Source organism: Anser cygnoides, chromosome 7 (assembly GCF_040182565.1).
Source record: "Anser cygnoides isolate HZ-2024a breed goose chromosome 7, Taihu_goose_T2T_genome, whole genome shotgun sequence".
Lineage (NCBI taxonomy): Eukaryota > Metazoa > Chordata > Aves > Anseriformes > Anatidae > Anser > Anser cygnoides.
Window position 1 is genome coordinate 19,820,201 of NC_089879.1, and position 18,514 is coordinate 19,838,714.

At 43.5% G+C, this 18,514-nt stretch overlaps 1 protein-coding gene across 4 annotated transcripts in view; it reads left to right on the forward strand.

Moving 5' to 3' along the window:
• Nucleotides 1-11,690: 11,690 nt before the first annotated feature.
• MARCHF8 (membrane associated ring-CH-type finger 8) overlaps nt 11,691-18,514 on the forward strand; it is a 93,494-nt gene continuing 86,670 nt past the window's right edge. Inside the window, exon 1 of one of the 4 annotated variants that reach the window (XM_067000864.1) lies at nt 11,691-11,901. The gene's annotated coding sequence lies outside the window, so the exon portion shown is untranslated. Of the gene's footprint in view, nt 11,902-16,909; nt 17,279-18,514 lie in introns of those variants that run through there. The other 3 variants (XM_067000862.1, XM_067000865.1, XM_067000863.1) reach the window with 3 other exon arrangements.

Consider the following 18,514-nt stretch of genomic DNA (forward strand, 5'->3'; position numbering starts at 1 on the left):
ATTCCCTTAACATGTCTAGAGTCTTTATGAGCTTATGTTGCCCAAGGTGTTACAGTATGAACGCACATGAACCTCCACATTGCATCTAGACGCTTAAATGTCATGGTCCCTTTTTTAAAAGTTTTCTCAGCTATTTGGTTGTTTCAGGATTTCAAATGCTCTATGCTGCTTTGTAGTCAAACAGTAGCATCTGAGGAGCACAGATGTTAAAAGTTTGGCCAATAAAGATAAGTAGATCAATGAAAGAGAAATAACTTGAAGAATTCTCATCCTTGGAGAAATGCTTTTACATCTGGTCCACCTGCAACTTCTTCCTTTGGAATTTTCAGAAATCAATGTCCTTGGAACACAATTTTCAAATGTATTCTTCTGAGCAGTCACAAGGTAAAATGGTCATTCTGCATGTGATCTCAGGGCTTTTTTCTTATTAGAAAAAGCTGCACTGGGTACAAAAAACTGCATGTAGTTTTTCTTCTTTCCAACACAGGGTAATATTTCACGCTAAAGCAAAAGAATAAGAAACTGGGCAAATATAGTGTTTTCCTAGCAATTTGTTATTTGTGGCTCAGCATCTTTAAGACAGTGGTATTGTTCTCTTGTAGATAAAGTAGAGCTCTGGTAGGAAGTGGAATTAAAATAATGTAGGCTGTTATCACCTAAACGTAATCTGATATTGTTCAAGTATAGTGGCAGGATATTTTTTTGCAGTGCATTAGGATGGCCATACTCAAATTTTACAAAGAGTGTACAACTGAAAGTTGGATCAGGAAGTTTGAATAAAGTCTCAGTTGTGACTCTCACTTTCTACATATGCATAATGACATTCTGAAGTGCATAACCATTCTTTTCAGAAAATATAGTGTAGTAATAATACGTAAATTCTGTATTTGTATCCTGTTATCATTTTTATTATACCTCATTTTAATTATACCTGATAAAGGCTTTTCTTGAGCCTGGTCAACAATACTATGTTATAGGCAGTCCTTATTTCCAACCAGTAGTACAGCCATAAGAGCACTAACATTTATAATTAATTGTTTTACTTGCTAATGTATGATATCAGGTTTTACCAAATCCTGTATTGGACTGTGCTTTTGATTAATTACTGTTTACTGTGTAAACTTGCCTGAATGGTTTGGTTTTCTGAACATTAGTCAGTGCTCTGTGGTGCTGTGCATCTGCTGTACACAACCATTTGGTTTTTGTGTACTTGTTCATGTAACTAGATTGTATCATAAGGCTTTCACACAATGGGAGTTGAACAATGACTTTGTGAGCTCCTCTACTTTCTTTTTGTATTGTTTTTTTCTTTTAATGTGAGGACCTTTGAGGCATAACCAGGCTGGTCTCTTGTTGAATGACCTTCAGAATTCTTGTGTCAAATTATTACATTCTACAGAGGTGTCAGAAGTGTTTCTGAATCTTGAATGAAAGATTTCCTTTCTCTGAAATCTCCTGTGGTGATAAAAGTCTGCCTGCTCGCAATTCCCATCTCTACTCAGCTGGTATTCCCTTGAGATGTAATTGCACTGATGCCTTGCGCTAACAATCTTGTCATAGACAAGGCTGGAATTGTTAATGCTTTATATTATCCAAATGAAGTCTTTCTAGCTTTTTTACACATGAGGAATTAGAATTCTTCTCAAACACTTTCAACTTTTGTAATGGGGCACTATCTCCTGGGTGTAAACTGTGGGTTTGGAGTTGCTTCTACCTCTAGGAATTTGCTTTCACCTACAGCCTTTGTGTTGGTCAAGTTTTTCTAATTTTTATGTAACTCAGATTCATCTTGAAATGCATTTCTTGTTTTCTCTGGCATATCTGTTGGCGCTGAGTCACAGTTACTCATGTGAGAACATTCTTGTGACTAAGACAGACATTTGCAGCTATGGAATAGTTGTGTGAGCTTCCGCTGCTTCTGAATACTGTAGTTCTTAACCTGATTTTAGTTTGGGGTGAGCTTGCAATGTTTGCAGTGGATGGAGTGTTGGAGAGAAAACAACGAAAGAAAGCAATTTCCTTTGTGTGGTTATTCTGTTTAAGATTCTTGCCTATTAAAGTCACAAGATGTGCTCAATAGAAAGATGAACTCTAGGATTTTCCTTGTGAAGCAAGTGTGTTCAGGGCCATTGTGATTTTTTTGGGTAGCAATGCTTGCTTTTTAATACATAGAACTGTAATTTTTTAAATTTTCTTAGGTGAAGTTTCCCAAAACAGTCTCCTGTTTAGCCGTTTTCAATTCCTGTTTTGTATTTTATGTTCCTAAGGTTACTTGAGTACCATTGAGTATTACAAGCATATCTGTACATGAGTAAAGGGATATTCCTTTTTGCAGTATTGGTTTCAATTCCACTTTTCTCTACGCACGCTGAGCAAATATAGAAATGAACAGTTTTGCATGCAAAACTTGACAGCTAGTCAGAAATGCTTTTCCACTCATTTAGCCAAAACAAAAAAGAGCAATTGCTTGAAAAGATAACAAGGGTTGTGTTTCTACTAAGGAATGTCATGCAAAGCCCCTAGGTGTCAGTGGAGATGCCAGTTTGAGCAGATTCAGGATAAACTATTCAAACATGCCTTCAAAATTGGACAGAATCAGGTATTTCTAATAATGCGTAGGTGCTTGCTGTTTTGACCTATTTTATATTCATAGCCTATCTTTATTTCCTCATCAGTGAAGCTTAGATTCTTTTATTTGTTAGCTGACCTTCTTGGGCCAAGCATTTCAGCAAGCTGTTTTTTGTCCTCTCCTTGCTCTGTTTACAGTAGGGTGGATGCTTGCCTTAATTTTTCCTCTTGAGGGAAGTCCACCACTCCCTTTTTGTCACGAGTTTACAGCCGTGGGTTAAAGAAGCAGGTCCTCTACTGTAGTTGTTCTTGTTAGCTCTGGGGACCTGCTGAGATCCTGTAGGGTTATTCCTGATGAATCCTGCCATCCAATAAGAGTTCCACTAAGAAAGTTGTGTGGTTAAAGAACAAGCTACACTTAAAGCCTTTCCAGTTTTTCAAGATTGACGTGCCAGATTTTGTGTATTTCTCTCAAAAGATGTAGCCATGTAATCTCATGTGTGGATTGGCTCCTTGGGCCAAGTCCTTTCCCGCAGCTAATTCCATGAATAAGAAACCCAGTTGTAACCAGTTTATCTTGGGACCACTAGATATGTCTTATTTAGAGTGAATCGAAGGTGATTGTTTCAAAACCATCAAATATGTCAAAAAAAGAATGCACCTTTTAAGAAAAGTGCAGAATCCAATGTACATCATGCTATACCAGTATGTGAAACTCTGTAGCTTAGGTAGGTTCTGTCTATTCCAGCCATTCCTTCTCCCAGCCATAAAACTCTTGGTGACATGGAAGTTTTGTGTTTTCAGCTCTACTGTATTTCAAACTTGGTCATCTTAATCTTTTAAATCATATCAAGTCCATAAATAAGCCAGTATGTTTGGGCTTCTTTATCACTCTTGTCAATGCAACCTTGTATTTTTTCTCTATTTTTAGGGCTATTTTGTGCATATATTACGGAAAATAGGTTATTGCTTAAAGTTTCCCATTGAACAGTTCTTTAGCAAAGAAAAAGAATATGCTTGCATCAGCAGCAATTTAATAGCATATCTGCAGAAGTTTTCAGAAAAGAGGAAACCAGCTATTTCCCTGCTTACTCTTAAGTCATCTTCAGTGCAGTCCGGGTTGGTCTACTGGAACTCCGGATAATTTGGAATGATTTGGTCTGGAAATGTTCAGCATAGGACACTGGTTTTGTTTGTTCTTCGGTATCTTATTAGAATGAAGCTTGCTTAGTAATTTGTTCTTTTTCAGAAGTAATTATAAGCATGCAAAAAAAACTTAGTGTCTAAAAGTGTGGTCAACTGTTTTGCAGCCTAATTTTCCTCTGGAATACAGCCTTTCTGGCAAAGAACTACGTGAGGTGTTAACTTTCTGTATGAAGCTGCAGAAAGGAGACACCAGGGGGCAGCGGAGGATTTAAGAATGGGGGAAATTTTTGGTTTTATCCAATGAGTTTTACAAAAGAAAACCATAGATAAGACAGCATTTCTTTATGACCTTTATTCAGCCCATTCTGAACAGATTTGAGGAGCGTACCTTGCCTTTGCCTAAATCTGAAGCATTTCAAAAAGCTTTAAAAAGAACAGAATGACACAAAAATGTGCTTGAACACTGTTGTTTTTTCTTATGACGAAAACTGTTACCTAATTTTAGTATACTGCAGAATAGAGAGGTTTCTTCTGTTCCTCCCCACTAACCATGCAAATGTGTATTTCAGCAGTGTCTGCTAGCTAAGTTATACAGGATGCTGTATACATAGTAAAAAATATTACCTGTGCCCATAATTTCATACTGTAAGGAGACAAATATTGTTGTCTTATGGATACAGAATAAGAATATGAAAGAATAAATTCAGTGGTATGTGAGGAGTGTACACCAATAACAGTTCAAACAAGCTCTGACTGCCCCTTTCTACTTGTCATTTCTGCCCCTGCAATTTGAGAAGTTTTACAGGTCTTCAGCAACAAGAATTCATTCCTAATCCACGCTTTCAGGTTGTTTTCAATCCTTTTTAAGCCAGTCTTCTGTAGGGTTGATGACTATGTATCTTTAGATAAGGATTATGCATTCTGATCGCAACTAGATGGTGAATTGTTACTGAAATTAGGCATTCTTGCCGGCATCAGAAATTTAAAACAATACCTAATCACTAAAATAGTATGATTTACATGGTATATCATTAAGAGGGTTAATGGGTTGGAAATAAAACCAAAAAGGTTTTCAAAAAAGAAAAATCAAGGGTTTCAAAACACCCTTTTCTTTCTCCCCTGTTTTTTTAATTACAACTTTTTAAAAAAAGTTTTTTTTCTCTCCATAAACTTTGTGCAGACAGTCTTTTTTTTTTTTTTTACTTGAAAATAAGTTGTTTGAACACCACCAGATTTTAGATTTATTTTGCATGAACCTATTTTATACTTAACATCAAGTGCTAGAACTGTTGCCTGTAATGGGCCACAATGGTTTGCTTAAACTCCTGTGCTGGCCAGTGCAACATTACAGTACAGGCATTTGTAATGAAATATCTTTGATTTTAGATGTGATTGAGAGTTGAGTGACAGTATTTCTTCCTAGCATTGCTGGTTTTGCCAATCATCCTAGGTAGTTTGCTTCAGTGGAAACGTAGGACTCATCAAAATAGACTGGATCAGCTTGAGATCAGTCCAGCACGTGTCTCCGGGAGTAGGAGGTAACAGCCACCTTCAGAAGAAGGTGCAAAAATTCTTCAGTAACTAATGTGCAGGAACCTGTTTTCAACACTGGATCTTAATCTCCTGTGCTAGTGACTGGTGAAGAATTTACTGTCTATATCTGCAGTATGATATTAATTTGGAGGTCTATAAAAATCCAAAACTATCTTTGAATCTTAGTACTAATTGTGTGTACTGTGAAAAGCATTTTCTTTCACTGCAGTTTTTACTTTCCTACATTTTTTTAATTGAAATTAATTTGGTCTATTGCTGTGAGAAAGCATGAACAGTGTCTCCTAAACAATTCAATTTGTTCTATGTTTGTATAGCATCTCTTACTCATTTTTTTTTTTTGTGGTACCAATTCACTGTCTTTGCTTTTCCAGGGCCTTAATTGTGCTTGCTGTCTGCTGAATCTCTCTAATTTTGGAGTACACTTTCAGAGATCCTTCTGTCTTCTTCAGTTCCCTGTTTCCAATTTTCCTGTCTTGTATATTAAGCTTCAAGTTGCTCAAGGTAGTGACTGTCAGCTACTAGGTACAATGGAAACCTTTAAAATCATGATTCAAATGGTAAAATATACCCAGGGTTCTTCAAAGGGAGGTCCTATAGAAATGCTTAGTATTAATCTGTCCTCTCTGGACAGGATATAAATAGCAATACAGTATGAGGAGAAAATGTAAGGGGAACATCTAGCTGAGAAGCTCAGCACAATAGCTGTGCTTAAGAGGAAGATGATGTCTGGGTTTTGTTACACAGAAACGGGCTGTCTATTTTTATGTCTTCACCGCATGCATGTGTTGGATGTATGCAAGCTGTTCGTTACAGTAGGAGAGCCAAATCTGAAATACGGATTGCTAAGAGAGGCTTAGCACGGACAAATGTCTTTCCTCTTCATGTTTGAGGTTGGGAAGGGTGAGTTTGCATAACTTTGTACACTCCTCAGGAGTCTGAGTAACAAACCTGGAAGTGCAGCAGACCAGTCAGATCCTTTTTCCAAGTTCCGATCAGCAGAGCATGGAACTTTTTTTGCTTGTTGCAAAGTAGAGGAGAAGAATGGTGAGCCGTAGGCCTAGCTGCAGCACCGTCTGACCTCTGGAGATACATCAGTTCCCACTGAGCTTCCTTTTTTTTTTTTTTTCCTCCCCCCTAGGTGGTGTGTATTCTACCTTGAACAAGCATTAAATTTATTGGGGTGCAAAGAAGGGACCAAGGAGCAGACTTTTTCCTTTCTTTTTTTTTTTTTTCCAGATACCAGATGGCTTGTAGTGCTATAAGCCTTAATCAAGTGTGATGCCTTAATGTTGTGGTTTGGATTGCCCTAGAGCCGGTTCACCCCTACCTAGACTTTATCTAGAGAAATTGCCTTAAAGGTCAATTTGTTGCATTTGCCAACCTTTTCCTTAGTTTTGAGGTTCAGTAATGAGAAAATCCTTGTTAATACTTCTACAGAGGTTAGCATTTATGAGGCCTGGGTTAGGCTTTATGACTGCAGAAGCTTATCTGCTCTGAGACAGATTCAAAGCTGTATCCCATCTCGCCAGTCTTCAAAGGCACCCTCACATGACTGTAAGGCCTTGCTGAAGCCTGCTGGAGTGTGTAGCTGTACGCCTGTTTGTCACGCACCACGCCAGATTAAACCTGCTGCGTGTAGGGCTGGCTGCAGTCATTGTCTGCTGACTGCACAACGTACCAGGGTCTTTCATCCCTGTACTGGGAGAAAGCTTACGATTTGGTTTGCAGGCAGGAATGCTTTTTCTTCTGGTTGCTTTCCAAGTGAAACTTTAAGGGCAGATGCCACTCAGTCTCAGAGATGGATGTCAAATGATCTCATCCTAGTGATTTTCCAAGGCCGGGTTTTACTGAAATGTATTACTGTACTGCTAATTTATATCTGGCATCCAAGACAGAAGAAAATCTGATAAGTGCCTGAAATTTAGGAATACACTGATTAAGATGTCTGCAAATCACCTACTTGGAGCTCTGGCGGTGTTTTTATTAAAGGTGATACAAGCTTTGAAATCTGGTGCCTCACTGGCTAAAGCTGTAAAGCAGTCTTTAAACAGGCTTTGGTGCATTCTGCTGGGTGCAAGTCACATAGACAAATGTTGCTCCCAGACAATCTAAGAAAGTGAAGTGGTTTACTTTACAGTGACTGCAGCTCTGGATATGTTGCCTGTATATATTTGATGAGTAACCTCACTTCTGGACTTCCTTTCTTAGCTCTTTTCTTACAAACAGAGTCAGTGCTTTAACACTGTGTGGTTCAGTATGCAGTATCTTTCACGTGCCTGCCATGCAATTCTCATGCATCATCTAAATTCTTTCGTTTCTAAGCTGTTACCCTTTACTGGAGCAGAACAGTTTTCAGACAGTGAGCGTCTTTCAGTCATCGTGTGTCTGAGCACTGCTGGTTATAACATTGATGTTCTGGGCTGGTGAAGAAGGGGAATGGTACTTGTTCCTTTCCTATTCTTGAAGGAATTAGGAAAACACCAACTTCCTACATTCTTGAAAAAATGTCAGCAAATAATATTCATCTTAAAATTGTCAAGAAAGGTGCATCTAGCTTTCTTGATGTTCTAGGGGAGAGAATGGCAAAAAGCATTCCTATTTATCCCACAGAGCAGACTGAAATGTTGCTGTGTGAAGCACACGGGTAACAGGTGTTAAGGAATTCCAGATGTTAGAGAGGTAAGTAAGGTGGTGTTTCGTTGTTTGTTTTTCCTCCTTTTTCTTTCAGAACCGGAAATCATCTTTGCATGGATAAAAAGATGGTCAGAAAGGACATAAATGTTATTTTTATTTCCTTCAATCCTTCCACTTAGATTTGTCATTCTTCTTACCTTCATACTTTTTCCTTCTTTTACCAGAATCTGTTTTATTCACCTAGCACAGGCAGATAATGCAGAGACAGCAGTGCAGGAAGGAGTCAATCCTGGGTTCATCTGCACCAAGGGCCTTCAGAGAACTGAAGAAATTCCTCTTTTCTCTGCAAGTAGTGTGCATAGGCGAGAGCAAACAAATGGGGGAACACAGCACAGGATATGCAGGTGGAAGGAAGTAGAGGAACTGAGCTGACTTGGAGAAAAGCTAGCAAAGCAGGTTTGGGAAGACATCCTGTCTCATCTGCATGCTTGCATTTGTACATACAAGCACATACACCGAGGGAGGCTTGCATGTTTCTAGCAGCCTGACAGGGCACTGTCTAAATTTAAGGCTTCCAGGGCACACATTCTTTTCTTTTAGTTGTTATTATCCAGTCTAATAGATCTGCTGCTTTACATTTTTCGTTAATACCCACAGACGGGAGAGGTGATTCACATGCATGTGAAATGAATGAGCATGTGTGTACTGGAGTGCATGAAGGTACTTACACCTGCCTATTCTTTTCCAAAGGGTCTTTTGGGGATGAGGTGACCAGAAGGATTTATGGGAATTAGTCCCCCATCTGCCCCTCGCATTTGTGTGATCTCCTGCAAGACGTCTGGGGCTGCTTCCAGTCCTGAGCTCCTAATAGCTGTAACACTAATTAATTACAGTATTAACATATTGCATGCTTTTGTGTAGAAAGCTGCAAGAAAATGTTTCAGTTTCTTAAGATAACATAGACTGGTATAGCTCATTAAATATGTGGTAGCAATAATTTCAATTTATATCAGGAAACAGATTTTACCCGGAAAATCTGAATAACTTTGGAGACCCAAACCACAGTGGAATTCTGAAGTAATCCCCTAAAGTCTTGTGCAGTTGCTATGGAAACCTGCAGGTGCTCAGGCTGAGTTTGTGGAATAAAATGATCAGTTATAATTATTTGGGAAAAATGATTCTTTTCCACATAAGAACTGCTGTATGTGTTCTCATAACTGAAGACAAAGAGGAGTGCACAGTTGTCCAATGCATATTTTTTAGAATTCAGCGTTTCTGCCCCACAAGACTTATCAGGCCTTCCCACTGAAAGGAGCAAAAGTATTTCTGGAAAGAATAGTCTTAACAACTATGTTAAGTCTGTGCTGCACCTGCAGAGAATTGGAGTCTCATGGGCACAGGGATAATTCTGTTATTGTGACTTTAAACAAATTGTATTTATTGTTAATGGCAAGTATATAAAGGCCACATCAGTATGCTCACAGTCCACATCCCATCTGCAGGGCATCGGGACAGCCCTTTTCTCCAGACCCATCAGTATCTTCAGCTAAGCGTGACATGCATTTCTAGGAATATGTTGCCCAGCTACAGTTTCCCCTAAACTTTGAGCCAGTGGTATCCAATTAACGAGGTGGAGATGTTTCCGTGTTTTGTTGTGTGGTGGTGTTTAAAATGTGGGATCATCAACAGCAATGCTAGCTGGAAGAATTTAAGTTTTCCACTTGACTAATGGCCTTAAGTTTATAGTTTCTTCCTTATTTTTTAAATTAGTTGCAAATTTTGAGGGAAAACATTTGCAAGGGCTCGGGTTTGCATTTTCTACTGAGGGTCTGTCAGGCATTGAGGGAGGATGTTCCAAATAGTGCTCCTCAGGACCAAAGCCTTGGTGCTGGCTCTGCAGTACTGCACGCGGGGTGCTGCAGGGACTTTTAACTCCAGAACAACAACACATTTAAAATACTAGACAAGCATTCTGGGGAAACAAAAAGACTATGGTGTAATAGTTGCAAAACACTGGGAAGGCTTAGATCTGCAAAGGAATTTAGGCACCTTGCTCTTCTTTGGAATTAAGGGTGTTGTACTGGTGGTTTATGGTGGCTTCTTTCAATTCAGGCCTTAACTTTTGTTTTTCTTTATCCAGTTTGTCTGGAAAATCTGCCCTCTATGCACTGGGTTTCTGTGTAATTTCTATTTAGCTGTGTCAACACTCACCCTTCCTAGTCTGGCACACTGAGTACTGGGTGGTGAGCTGTGCTGAACCCACAGTGAGATACAATCCTACCCTGAAAAGTAATTAAAAAACAAAAGGACTGGAAGTATGAAGGAAGAAAACAGCCTCCTTTGAGATTTCCCTGTGGCCTCAAGGTAAGCCAGCAGCACATCTGAGAACAGAAACTGGTTCTCTTTACAAGCTGGTGTCATACTACACTGTCTACTAACAGGACACGGTTATCATCACACAGACATCATTACCCCCTGTCTCCTAAAGGGATATAAACTAAGTCTGTTTTTTTGATTTCAGTCAATGTAGGACTAAATGGGAGCTGTAGACACGCTCTCCTTCTCCCAGGAAGATGCCCTGTGTACTTGTAGGTGGTGCTTCTCACTCCTTCACTACATGGGTGTGCTGGGTCCTAGCTCTGAAGCGTAATGACAGAATTTCAGCCTGGCATCATTGGTCTCTGAAAAACCTATCGTGGCAGATTTTTATGTAGGGGGTGGTTGTGCTCTGCATGAAACAGGGTTGCCTTACTCAACTTATTCTTTCTCACTGTACTCTAAGGGTAAATGTAATCTCCCAGGAGCCCTGTAAATTATTGACGTGAAAAAGTGCAGACTCGGGAGATGAAAAACTTTGACCAGATTCAGTGAATGAACTTGCATGTCAAGTCGGGAGCTCTCCTTGTTTTCTGTCTGGTTTGTCTCTTACCACCTGCTTTCCTGTCTGGGCTGCACTGATGGGAACAGTTTAGCAGCGCTGCCCATATTCCTGTTCTTTTTCACTTATTCCCGAGTGTGATACGTGCTATGCCTGGACAGAGGAAGTCTCTCCCTTGGCATTTTCTCATAAAACTCTCATTTTTTTTCTCTGCATAGCTCACCTCTGTAGCATATACAGTTCACCTGCTCCTGCATATAACAAGCAGATGTTTATACCCAGTTTCTTCTTTGGGAGGAAACGACTAAACTTGCAGCATGGAAGCGTAAAATAGCTACAGCGTCTGGCACCCAGACAGAGCTCTGGGGCAAGTTTCATTAGTACTTGAACCTTTTCATTTACATAATCTTGTAAACGATAAACTTACAAGATAAATTAGGAAGTCCCCGTTAATAATTAGCAACACCGTCAAGGTGGCTATAAGCCGTCGTCAGGCTTATAGCATACGTAAAATAAAAGTTATACGGCAGCTCGTGAAGGCTCGTGAAGGCGGCGTAACGCCTTGGAGCCCTGCCGGAGCCCCGGCCGAGCCGCGCTGCCCTGAGGCAACGCCCTCAGCACCTCCGCTGGTGGCCGGGGCAGGCGAGGCCCCCCGCGCCCACCCCGCGGCTCCAGGTGAGGCTTCCCCCGCCTGCCCCCGGCCTCCCCGCCGCCCCTGCTCCGCTCCGCGCCCGGCGGTGAAGCTTTCTGCGGGCCGGGGCGAGGGGGCAGAGGGAAGCCGAATACAGAGAGCTCCTCCCGGTCCCTGCCTCCCCCGGGAGGGCTCCCCGCCGCCCCTGCCCGGCCTCGCTTCCCCGTCCTCCCCCGGGCCATGGCGGCGGGGGCGGGCCGGGGCGGGGCGGGGCGGTGCGCTGACAGGCAGCCCGGCCGCCCGCCGTAAACAGCAGCCGGGCGAGGGAGCTGGGGCTGCCCCAGCCCAGCCCAGCCGGAGCCTCGCAGCCCCCCCGGCCCGTCGGCAACGACCGCGGCTCGGAAGCCTCCCAGGGGCATGGGCGCGGGCACGGGCAGCAGCCGCAGCCGGAGGAGGAGCCGCCGGGCCGGGCCCTGCGCGGGGCACCGAGGTAGGCTCGGCCGCCGCCCCGGCCGCGGGGAGCCGCCGCCGCTTTCTCCGCGGGGGCCCAGCGAGCCCCGCCGCCCCCTTAGGGCTCGGGGAGGCCGGGCCGGGCGCTGTGGGGCTGCCCCCCGGCCGCCGCTCGTCCCGGCCGGCCCCGCGGGGCCCCGGGGAGGCGGCGAGCAACAGGCGGCCGGGCCGGGGGCTGCGCCGAGCCCGGGGGTGCGGGCGCCAGGTGCAGCGCTAAGAGGCTTTGCCCGCTGCCGCCGGCTTTGTCTGCGCAGCCCGACCTCGTCCTGCGGCGGGGGAGGGCGCCGGGGGTGTTAGCGCTGCTCAGGGGGAGCGGGGAGCCCGGCAGCCGAGGGGGAGAGGCGCTGGCTTTGGGCTGCGTGCTCGGTTCCGAGGAGGACCCCCGTTCCCGTCCGGCTGGCGGTGGGGAACGGAGGCGGTCGGGGAGAAAACTTTGTGCGAGGTGCGCTGGTCGCGGCGTGACCGTGACGAGCCGGCAGGCAGAGAAATGGGGTTCTCTGGCGGCTGCAGGAGCTGGCTGGTGGGTGTCATCCTCCGGTTGTCTCCCAAGTGTAACGCTAACTCCAGCGTGCTGGAAGCGCGAGCAAAGCCAGACGTGTAAGATGCCCGTCTTCCACGCAGCAGTGTGAGACAGCACGCCTCTGGCTCTGCAACTGGCACAGTCTGTGCGTGGTCCTGAGCAAAGCAAACCTGCGGAGCTACCGGCGGCGTAAACGGCCGGGGACGCTCAGGGTCGGGCCCGGTGGGTGTGCAAAGAGGTCGTGGAAGGAAGGAAGGAAGGTGGGGCTGGCAGAGGAGCCCTGGTCTGACAGGAGCACTTCACTCGAAGCAGCAGCACTCTTTAAGAGCTTTTGCTGCTGACTTCAGTTCTGGAGCAGTGTCAGGTCAGGCTGGGCTTGAACCAGTAACAGCCCTAAAATAGCCAGAAAATTTTCAGATGAAAGAAGTTTTCTTTGGAAAATGCTTGTTTATCAAGGCCAAGATGTTTGTTTTGTTTTTTTTTTTGAAACCTGTCAATGCCGATGAATTTCTGCTGACATAGAGTTCAGCTAAGTTCGTCTCTGGACCGGGATTGCTGGAAGCATCAAGGGTCCTGGCTCAGAGATGTGCCCAGGATAACAAGATGTGCCCAGGATAACAATACCTGCTGAGGGGTGCTGCAGGCTGCTCGGCTGTGACCCACGCTGTTGGTGCCAGACTCCCTGGAGCAACCCTGTAGCTGCACTGCGAGAGCGAGACCTTCCCCAGCATTTAGCGCTGCTGCAGCTGCTGACACTGCTGCTGGAGGCCCAGCAACTGTCTCTTCGCTGGGGGCTTCGCGTAACTTTGGTTACTGTCGGCTGTGAACCTGATAAATCCAGAATTCGCTGACTATTTGGTGTTGTGGTGGTGTTTGTGGATTTTTCTTTGATTTGGCTTTCTGCTAGCACTAGTCAGTAGTCTTGCTTACAGAGGTAAACTAGTTGAAACGAAGCAGTTTTCTGTCTTGGGGTGTCAGGTTGGAAGAAAAGCTATAACCTTTTTCATAACTCAGTGTACGGATATATAGTCAGAGCTGGCGGAGGTGTCCAAATGAAGCAGTTATTATTCTAGCACCAGGAAATCCACCTGTTCTCTGGCTGGTTTTGCCTAGTCTTAAGTGTCACAAGTATGTATTAATTCAGCAGGCTGGCTGAACCTCCTATATTTTCAGAAAGTTTTTCTGCTCTTATAGCCCTAACCCTTTGGACAAACAACCCTCCCATGTTCAAGGGTGAAAGGACTCAATCTTCCCAGCTGCTGGAGCTGTCAACACATGCCAAAGTCTCTTCTCTGCCAGCCTGGTTTCCTTATTGCTCTTCCAAGCACTTTTATTAGTGAAGGAAGCAGATCATTGCGGCTCTTAGTAGCAATACCGCTCGAGGAAGGAGCGGTAGGTTCTTGTAACAAGTCCTAAATTGATTCCGCATCCTGAGAAAAAAGAGTTTCCTGCTCTGGGTCTTTCCCGTCATGCCTGTCAGAAGTAGTCAGGCCTAAGGTGACAGAGTGATAGCCAACCTCATAAATAGTTACTGAAGACTAGAGCGAGAAGGGTCATTTGCCAGGAAGAATGCAAACAGGAATTAAGTGTCCTCTTCTTTATTCTTTTTAAAATTTTGCTTTATATTTTCTTTTGCTATTGTGTCTGTACCCTCCTTGTCCCCAGTTAGACATAAGGAACTCTTGAGCCTTGGAAGTGTCTAATGAGTATTGTGTAAGAGCTCAAAGCTCTGCAGTGCTTTGGATGCGGTTGGAAAGATGGGGAGGTGCTTCCACTCTGTTTGCTGTAGAAAGAGGTGGAGTAGAGGCAGAACTTTCACTTTTTATTTGTAACCAGAGAGCTATTGTTTCAAGTTGTATTTTCATCATGGCACTTTTTGGAAAAAGTCTTTTCTGCCTTTTTTTTGTCTGAATTTTACTTTACGTTCTCAAATGAACAGTATGTTTATACAGTGTGTTCTGAAGAAATGCATAGGAAATAGTTCAAGTGCCTGACTTCCATTAGATGTCAAGGCAAGTTAATGTCATCCATGTCCCTGGAAATCTACCCCAAAACTTTAATTGCATTATCTGTTTATGTATAAAGGTTTGGATATCCAGAACTTGTGTAAGCAGCAAAGCAGAATTTAAGACATTCAGCAATCCAGTCAAATCCCCTTGTGGGAATGCTGTCCTGTTTTCTTAATTATGGTTGTTCTGGCCTCTGAGACCCTTGAACTGCTCATCCTCTTTTGAAACACTGCTTAGGAAAATAGGTCATCTCTGGTCTTGCATTTGATTTGGTTGGTTCATAGGACCCAAAGATGTTTGTTGTTCATGGAGTGCTGCCTTTCCTGGGTGCTCTCATGGGTTTGCATACCGGAGAGTAAGAACACTTGTAATTCTAAGCAGTTGCTCTTGTCTAGGTTTTGCATCCACTGCTTCCTCCCCTGTTTCTAAAACCAATGGGAGGCTCGTTTGTCACTTTGGGTAGCATGGGCTGAGCAACATAAGGTTTTTCTGAGTAAGACTTGGTCATGCAAAATTTTTAGAAACAATGTGCATTGAGCTTGAGAGGTCAAAGACTGTCACTTCTATGGAAATGGCATTTTATTCGCTTTAGAATATGCTGAATTAATTTAATACATCTTATTTATGCATACAAATAGTGAATAGCAAAGCTGTAGAAGGCTCTAAAGAACAGAAAATTAAAAGTCTGGGAAAACTTCAAATCTAGGACAGATTAAAGGGGCAGTTTTCCTAGAGATCAAGCGATGTTGTTACTGCCTACTCCAGCGCTTCCTTCTCTGAAGGATCTAGGCTGGCTGCTGCAGGAACGGTACCAGGGAACCACATAAACCACACGTCTAATTCACTGTATGAATTCTTACAGCGAGATACGGAAATAGCAGTATTCATGGAACTTGTGCAGCGTTTGCTGTGACTTCTGTTTCGCTAACTTGTGCATTGGCTGTAAAGATCTGGTGGCAGCTTATTTTGGCATTGCAGAGCTGCATTCAGCTTGCTGGATGGGTTTTGTTAGTAGTGAAGTTCCACAGCTCCAGGTCCTTGAAACCGTCTTCGCAAAGCTGGGGCCAGTTTTACTATTTCTGTTGTGTGGCCTTTCCTGAAAACACCAGCTGGCTAAAGAACTTGTAATTTCCAAAGCAGATTCTCTTTCACTGCTTACCACTGTGTTTTTGTGGGTCTTTTATCAAGGAATCTAACCACATCGCTGCGAAGCACTAAACAAGCATTTAACAGATTACATTGTGTTTATTGATTCTGGGTTAGGTAAATGGACAAGATGCCTTTGCGCAGTCTTTGTAAGCACTGTTTTTTTTTTTCCACTTGTTCAATGCAATTAACAGTACGCTTTAAAAACTGCGTTATTCTTAAATGTAACTCATCACCAGACAGCTCACAAACAGCAGCAGAGATCTATCTCAACCATCAACGGTTTCTAGTGCTTGCAGTTTCTTTCCCCAGGGACCAGGGGGAAAACCGGCCTTTATTCTGTGCCCAGCTGGTTATCAGGTTTGGGCTGGCGTAAATAAAAGGTGCATGTAAATGACTGTTCAGTTTCTATGTCATTTAAAGTAGGTGCCTGTCTGGAGTTCACCTGGGAGACCTCCAGGCGAGTAGGGGATCTTGGCAGCACGTCTCGCGTTTAACCAGAGACCTGACAGAAAGTCATGGTTGATTGAACTCAACTGAAAACAGTGCTGGGATTTTTGACGCCAGGTATCTCTCTCATAAGTTACAAAATATTAACAGATCCTGGAAACTGTGGTTGAGATTTTCCAGTGTTGGATGAAATGAGGTGCTTAGTCAACTAGTAGGTGAGCACTTTGCTCCTTGAGGCTCATGTAAGGGTCCCAGTTTTAAACCTTGCAGAGCAAGTGGCCAGAATCAATACAGAACACGAATATCATATATGTAAGGGTGGGTAAATCCTGTGTTTTAGTTAGGCATACGTTGATACCTGCCCCTAAAAGTTTCTGTCCATAAGGAGTACAGAATATATTTCAGTGTATTCAAGGGCAACTTTGGCCCCTTCTTTGGCCCCAGCTTCAACAAGATCCTGCTTTTACACACCATGAAGGGTAAGAGATTCATTACAAAGAACAAAAATATTCCCATCTGTTCTTCCCTACCTGAGCAGGTATCTTGACTTCTGTCATGTTCTGGACGTGCAATGAGAAACTGACCCTCTGAACCAGGAGGGGCAGCTGAATCGAACAGAGGAGAACAAAAGAAGGAACTAGGGTGCCAGGCCAAAAATACCTATATATGGATAGAAGCTCACACACGCGGTTGCCACTTTTTAGAAAAGCAAACCAACCCCTTCCTCTCAAACATACTTTATTTTTAAAAAGCCTTTTGGTTCCTCTCTATCGTGTGTGCTGCTCCTGCAAGGAAGAATATCTGGAGGGGGTGGGGTGGGAGGGGAAGGCATTTCTTAATAAACTGTCAGGCTTCCCTTGGGTCTGATCAGCTGGTTCCGATGACCAGAATAATCTGTCACTCTGACTTACTGCTAATAACTCTGTGCCATGGGTGTAGCTTGAGGATGGGAAACATGCTTCTGTTCTTATCAGCAGTTTGTTTATAACTTCTAGTCTTTTGTTATCCAAGAATTTTTGGGGGTGCAACCGTGGGGGGTCCAGGCATTGCCATGACGCCTAGTACCGAAGGCTGTTCCTTCTTCACAGGTGAATTTTTCGATAGGTGATTTTTGCCTGTAGAGGGTCATTTGAGTAATGTCAGCTGAAGAGGAAGCAGCAGCCTCCCTGTGTATGATCCACCTTGCAGCACCAATTAAACACTGAGGAAGTGTTCAGGCAAATCTTACTACGGTAAGTGCTTCGCGTGGCAGCACGCATGGGCCTCTACCTTCCTGTGAGGACGAAGGAGATGTTATGCAGGTTATTAATGGGAGTGCCTCCTCTCCCGATTACTGCAGGGATTCCTTTATTTATTTTAATTCTTAATGGCCTCTTAAAGCATGTCATGCTGACAGAGCCTCCTTCCGAACCAACTGGGGGGGGGGGGGCTGTAGCAAGGCGAAGAACCTTCTTTGACTATTTCTATTTGCTTTCTCTGTCCCTGCTCCTCGTGTCAGCCAGGACAGAGGATTAATCTCTCTGATCCCTCTATTTCTAGTTGTAAAAGTGCAGTGTGCTGTTGAGGGTGATTTGCTACTAGGCCAATCCTTGTTATAATCTATTGTAACTATGAACGCATCAGTCAGAACAGGAAGGCTAATGGAAAAATGTGGCATACTTCTGTGTAGACTATATTTGTGTGTGGGAAGATGGATGGTTTGAAACTCAGAGTCATGCGATGCAGGCTCTGCCATGCTTTCATACCATGGGCCATGTTACAGCATAAAATTCCTGCAGATGCCTCATCTTGCCCTGTTTGTGATTTTGTCTCCTCCTCACCTGTTTTCCGTGGCTGCCTTCAGCAGGCTGTTCTTAAGGGACTTGTGCTGAACGGCCGGACAAACTCTGCTACAACAGAGAGAAAGTGAAAGTTCGCAGTGGCTTTGCTGTTCTTAATGAGCCCGGTAAAGTCTGACATATCAGAGCAATGTGAAGAGCACTAGGTAATAGTTTACCGTAGTGACAACAGAGTGCAAAATACACATGGGAACAGTCTGGGGGGTTATCAGTAGAATTCAGTTTTTCCTTCCTTTCTGGTAAATGAAGAGAATTTCCCTTTTAGTTTTGCATCCAAAAGGTTGTCCTTTTAAATGTGATTATCGTCATCGTAGCTTTCAGGGTCATTTTCATATGCAGTCTGCCTGCCAGATCTGAACTGGAGGTGCCAGAACAATGAAGGACAGTAATCATCAGTGTTTTTTCTCTAGCTCAGTCCATAACAAGTCATTTACATTGCAGCTGCTTCTGTAAAGTGTATATGTGTATATTCATAAATATGTACACATCATAGATAAAAACCAAGGAGACTGAAAGCTTCCAGGGGAGCTGCAGCTCTTTGACGTTGAAAATGATCTCTAGGTGAGAGAGTTTTCTTATTCCACACAGCATAAATGTGTAAAGAAATAAATACTGTCTTGTTGCATAGAA